The following is a 6,804-nucleotide window of genomic DNA, read 5'->3' on the forward strand; positions in this document are numbered from 1 at the left end:
GTTAACACAAATTCACAAACTATTGTTTAAGCAGACTTTATTCTATGTTGTAAAAAGACATAATTGTACCCTCAGTTAGTGGTAGAGTCAGGCTTTAACGGAAGCCTAGGCACCACATGTGCTCCCTACACAGGCGTCCTCCACTGCCCATGCGCTCCCAACAACGGTGCCCTAGGTACCCCACATTTTGTCTAGCTCCAGCGTGGCCAACCCCACGCAATCGTCCCCCACATTCGTGAAGAGTTCACAATTTTTCAATTAACCCTAGAGACTCATTAAGGAACCCTATATATATTAAATGGTGTTGTATATGCCCTTTGTGTATAGAGAGCTAGTCAAAGTAAAAGATTGTACCGATTTGCTTAAACCTAATTGCTATAGCATTAAGACCGCTACAACAACATTCGCTCATCAACACATAACCAATAAAAAGTTGATGACACACTAATTAAATAAGCAATATTAGTGCATGTACAACCTAGGGACCCTCGATAGGTTTTCTATGTACAATAGACAGCTAAGAGACGGCATGATGCAACCTCGAGCCTTTGATGCACGAATACAATTAAGAGACCCACAACACCATATGTATGGAGATTCATGTAGAGACGGATTCCATCTCTTGTATTTTTTTCAATTAACCCCTATAGATTACTCAAAAGACTTTATATTAAATATAATTATATATGCCCTAAGTTATAGCCATTGTACAACATTCACTGCCAAGCACAATATCACTATCTCAATTTCAAGTTATAAGACCATCTCCGGCAACTTATTCATACTCATATTCATATTCAAACTACAATCTACAAATAATACAATCTATAATACAAAAGATATTTTTGGTGACCATATGTGTGAACTATTGTACATTGCACCTATATGATCATTAAAAGCATCGTTTTATATCACTTTACATTATATATTGTATTGTTTATATAGTGTAGTTTGAATATTGGTATGAGTATAGATAAGTTGCTGGAGAAGGTTAAGACGTTCTACAATTTTGAATAGGGAGAGTAGGAGACGTTGTGACTCTAGCGCCTAGGAGAGGAGAGTGCCCTCCCGCTTTTTATTATGAAGCACAAAAATTATGTGACTGATTCGTAACTTGCTTCTTCGACGTCGAGCATTCTAGAGGATAGGATGACTGGCATGCCATGCCATGCTTTCCTTCCGGGGACGAACGAGAATTCTGTTTTTTTTCCCCTGGCCGAACGGTGAAGCGACGAATGGAATGGAATGGAATGGAAGCTTTTCCGTGTCGAAGAGCCCGAAAGGGGTTTGGCACATGTCCCCTCCGGCCTCGCCTGCCGTTGCCGTCAAAAGTCGTCTCTGGGATAGTTTTCATCGTCGCCGGCACGACTGCACGCACATGTGGATATGAGTATATTTGGTTCAGTTTTTTTTAACTAGTTTTTTTAAGAATGTGAAGAATCTGAGTATCATAAGAATTATGTGGGGAAGAGATAAAATGATCTAAAAAATTTATAATCTAAAAAGCGAGAATTTCTAATATCGTAATAATTCGACCGATTACGTGTTCACGTTGATTTTAGACGATTTTTATCAAAATAATTTTTATAAAAGCAAGCTAAAAAATTGGAACGTTTAGCCACCCACAGGTCTTCGTTGCGCAGTGACGACTGCCGATTCGAATCTATGAATTTATGTGTATATAAGCACTATGAATATGACAAGTTTTAGAAATCTTGAATGACCCAAATATACTTTTTAATCTAGTAGGCGGTTTTAACCGCATACTACACATATTTCACAACAGAAATCGCCATATTTTTCGTCGGCTAAAGGAACACCAAAATGGATAAACTATATATATATCCGGAGTAGTGGCGGCGGCTCCCCGATTCAGAGGGCGAGCGACAGCGAGATCCTTGTGCGAGCAAGCGGCAGCGTCCCCGAGGCTCCAAGGAGGCGACACTTCCAAGGCCGGCGAGCAAGCGGTGCCCATCGACGTACGAATAGCGACGGTGACGCATGAGGCGCGGGGTTCGAGTGAGCGGCGTCATGAAAGGCGCGAGATGCGCGCAACGATGATCGTGCGTGACATCCTTCGATCCGGCGCATTTTGGGTGGCCCGAGTGACGACCTACATTTGTGCTTGTGTCATCGACGACGTCCTCCGACCACTACCTCCTTCGATTCGTGTTTTCTTTTCGATTATTGTGTTTTATGCCTACCATATGTATTATTTACGCTTAAAACTGTACGATTTTATGCTTGAACACGGAGTTCATATATCAGTTTACTCCATGCATATTTTTTGCATGCACATTGGAAAGGCAATTCCTTGATTTATGTTGTTCGTAATTTGCGTGCATGCAATGGAAACTCCCACGATTTTGCCATAATTTTTTTATCTGTATAAAAATAGAAACCACATACATGCGGCTGCCATGTTTTCAGATCTGTCATAAAAATAGGATCGTAATAACAACCTACTAGAGCTATCAACCTCTCACATTGACTCGGTATTTACGCTTATAAATGAGGGATTTTATGCTCAAAACTTAAGGTTTTACGCTCCACCTAGAGATACGTCCACCAGTGAACAACATGCCAGATTTTTTACGCGATGTAACGAATTGCATAAATACATACACCGTATAGTATAATTTGTATTAATATATATCATAAACTAGTTCTAATGCGTTTAGCTGCATGACTGTTGGAGGGATCCTATATTTATGAAGGAAATAAAACATTAAATACGATTTTTTTTTGTTTCTATGCATGCAATTCATTTCCTTTCATTGCATATTCTTTTCATCATAAATTCGTGTGCATGCAGCTGGTAACAGATTTTTACGCAGTATACCAAATTGTATAATTATCTACACAGTGTAGCATATTTAGTATCAGTATATATCATAAAATGGTCATTACGAGTCTAGTTGCATGGCTGTTGCAGCGATCCTAAATTTATGGAGAAAATAAAGCATTTAAAATAAAAACCGCTACACATATCTTTCCTAAATTTACGCGCATGCAATGGAACATGTTTGACTCATGCATGCATTTTGCCATAATTTTTGGATCTGTATAAAAATAGAAACCACAAGCATGCGACTGTCATGTTTTTCGGATCTGCCATAAAAATAGGATCGTAATAACAACATACTAGAGCTATCAACATCTCACATCGGCTCGGTATTTACGCTTATAATTCAGGGATTTTATGCTCAAAATTTAAGGTTTTTACGCTCCAACCCGGAGATGCGTCCACCAGTGAACAACATGCCAGATTTAGGATACGTAAAAATTAGATGACTCAATAAATATAGGATCGTTCCAACAGCCATACAAATATGATCGTTAGAATCAGCTTATGATATTTGTTAATTATGCTACATGGTGTAGATATTTATGCAATTCGGTACACTGCGTAAACATCAGTTTCCTAATACATGCACATAAATTTAGGATGACAAGAATGTGCGATGAATGAAAACTAATTCGCATGCATGAAAACAATAAAATCTTATTTTAACAGTTGCATTTGCTGCATAAATATATGATCGCACTAACAGTCATGCAGCTAGGCTCATTACAACCGGACTATGATATATAATGATACTAATTATGTTACACGGTCTTGGTATTTATGCAATACGGAACACTGCATGTGGTACACTGGTAGACGCATCTCCAGATTCGAGCATAAAAACCTTAAGTTTTGAACATAAAATCTCTTAGTTATGTACGTAAATACCGAGCCATGTGAGAGAGGTTGATAATTCTGGTGCATTGTATTTATGATCCTATTTTTATGATAGATCAAAAATTTATGTGGGTTGAATGCATGCGGTTTCTAGTTTTATGTAAATCTAAAAATCATAGCAAATCGGGGGAGTTTTCATTACATGTGCGCAAATTTTTGATGATATTTTTGTTTCCATTGCACGCATGCAAAAAATAGGATGACATGATTCACGCGGGTCATAAATTCTTATACAAAGTCGCATAAATACATACATCGTGCAACATAATTGATAAAAATCTAATATCAGTTCAACTAACAGCCCCTACGGAATTAGGACCAGTTTTATGACAGACGTAAAAATCGTATTCATCGTCGTAAAAATCATCACAGGAATGCATAAATAGTGTAAATAGAAGGCATAAACATAATCATCGATGGCATAAATATGGATCGGATAGTTCGTCATCGGAGGACGATCCCGAGGCCGCTAGTTCAAAGGACGTCGCCGAAGCCACTGGATCAGAGAAGTTGGTCATCGAAAGACGACAAAGCCACCCATGCCTCGCGTGGCTGCCATCGCTGGAGATGATCGCACCTCGCGCGATCGCTGGAGCGACCCGCGTCTCCCGTGGTTACCAGTGCCGCTGCCGAAGCATATCGCGCAACCACCATCGCCACCGGGCCTGGTGTGCGCTGCCGTCTTCGCTTGCCTGCCTGCCTCGGACGCGTCGCCGTCGCACGATCCTAGGAGAGTGTCGCCGCTCAAGCTTGAGGGAACCACTGTCGTTGCTAAAATCTAATCCCTGACGGTCTGGAGGTGTTTTTATAGCCGTCCAAATCTGGTGCGACTGAACCGTATGGTACCGTTGGGCCAGGACTTTCTCTAGTTATTGAACGCCTATGGCTTTATATATATATATATATATATATATATATATATATATGAGGTAATGGAAACTTAGGGATTCCATTAGTTACATGGTCCCTTGTGTCTCATCTTTTGTTATGAATTCTTCCATTTTCAATTAAATACAATGCTCACACGTGTATGTATCCCTTTAACCAATGCGCTTTCACTAAAAAGAGTTGATGTGCTGCAACTTATATTTATTTTGGACGATAACCCCACTTAGATATGGCATGAATACTTTAAGGTGTTGTTTGGTTCAAACATTGGTAAGGCAATGGTAATGAGATTTCTTACTGGTGGTAATGATTAGTAGTTATAATTGGATTGGATAGTAGTATCTAGTCTCTACTACTACCTATGTTAATAGTGTAGGCGTCCACACATCCTCTCGGCGCACGGTTCTGCCTCTGCAGCCGCGACACCCGTGCGTGCCCTCGCCTCCGCCACCACGATGCTCGTGCCTCTGCCCCCGCCTCCTCCGCCCTCGCGACGCTGCGCCCTCCCCCGCGATGCCCGCGCCTCCGTCCCCGCGATGCTCGCGCCTACCCCCGCCTCCTCTGCCCCCGCGACACCGCGCGCGTAGCCTCCTCCCCACGATGCCCGCTCAAGCTCCCAGATGCAGGCCCCCGTCTCCTCCACCGTGTACAGCCGGCTCCGCAATCCTCGGCCCCGCACTCCCAGAGTGGGCGCAGGCGACACCATGGCTACGCCCGTGACTCCCCTCCGCAATCCTCGGCCCCGTGCTCGCTCTCCCGAGCTCCGACGGGCTCCCGCCCTAGCCCCTGACACCATGTTGTGCCCAACCCTAAACCTAGCCACCACGCCGTCAACAATGCCACCTTCCTTCCTCGCCACCACACCTTCTTTAGATGGAGGGCGCGACTGGTGGCATCTTCCTGATCTCGGAGCATGTCTAATCCTCGCTCCAAATGCTGCTCTGCCCCCAATCCGTGCGACATATTCAGATGGAAGCTGGGACAATGCCCCATCCCCCTCTCCCGAGCCCCGACGACTGACATTCCAGGGATGTCGCTCTGCGATCCTCACCTCCTCGTCGTTGGCGGTCGCGCGACCTCCTGACCATCGTCTCCGCCCGCGAGATCCCCCCGACTCGCCCACCTCTCTGTCCACAGCCACCTCCATCACGCACCTCCTCCACGCCGACAAGAAGGCTCGCCCACCTCTCAGTCCACGACCGCCTACGACGCGCCTTCTGAATAAAGGTCTATACATCTGATGTTCTGCTGAACGATGAATTAAGGAATCATCTCACATTTTATAGTTTATTTAGATTACCATTTTTATTAGATTTGTTAATAAGGTTAGAAGTAAATTTCTACTATCATGGATTGACTGGCCTTTGAATGGAAATATGAGTGTGAGATTAGTAATACTTGCAGATTGTTTGGCTGATTGACCTGGTTCGTTTGCGGTATGGTGGTTGGCGCAGATCTCTCGAAGCACCCGGTGGATGGGTTCTCTGCTGGGCTGGTCGACGATAGCAATGTCTTCGAGTGGCAGGTCACCATCATCAGACCGCCTGACACCCTATAGTGAGTCAGATCCTCTCCATCTCAAGCGTGCTTCCATGCCTTGTCAAGATGAATTGCTTGTTTGTTGTGTCGGTGCCATGAGCAATGGACTACGATGGTGTTTGTGTGGAGAACCGGAGATCTCGTCTGTGTGTTACTGTGGACCGGAATCAGGGATTGAAAAATCTTACGATTTGTGTCGTATTGATTTCTGGTGGAGGCAGGTGTGGGGCGGAATTTTCTTGGCTTGTTGTAGTGGCTACTGTAGTACATCAACTTGGGCACTTGGCGACATGTCCGGTGCCCAGCTCCATCATATATCAATATGAAATTAAACATGTGTCTAAGTTCTGAATGAAAAAATTCAGCTAACAGCTAACACTACGCGCTACTAAGAGAGAGAGGGGGAGAGAGAGAACCAGACCACCAGCAAGCATGAGGCAGAGGAGGAGCATGGCGTGGATTCTGCGGACGTGAAATCTCGTTCCTTCTGTGACTTAATATGCTAATATCTTGTTCCTTCTGTGAAGTTCCTTGAGACAAAATGGCACTGTGCTTTAATATTCTTTTTTGTTAGAATTAGTAATCTTGAGTTTGTACGCAGATTTTTCTGCACCATAGACTGTAGTGAATGT

At 43.4% G+C, this 6,804-nt stretch overlaps 1 pseudogene; it reads left to right on the forward strand.

Annotated features, from left to right (window-relative positions):
* The first annotated feature begins 5,088 nt into the window (after window positions 1-5,088).
* LOC103630010 (vegetative cell wall protein gp1-like) lies at window positions 5,089-6,445 on the forward strand (annotated as a pseudogene).
* The last annotated feature ends 359 nt before the right edge of the window (window positions 6,446-6,804 follow it).

The sequence above is a fragment of the Zea mays genome, chromosome 6 (genome assembly GCF_902167145.1).
Source record: "Zea mays cultivar B73 chromosome 6, Zm-B73-REFERENCE-NAM-5.0, whole genome shotgun sequence".
Classification (NCBI taxonomy): Eukaryota; Viridiplantae; Streptophyta; class Magnoliopsida; order Poales; family Poaceae; genus Zea; species Zea mays.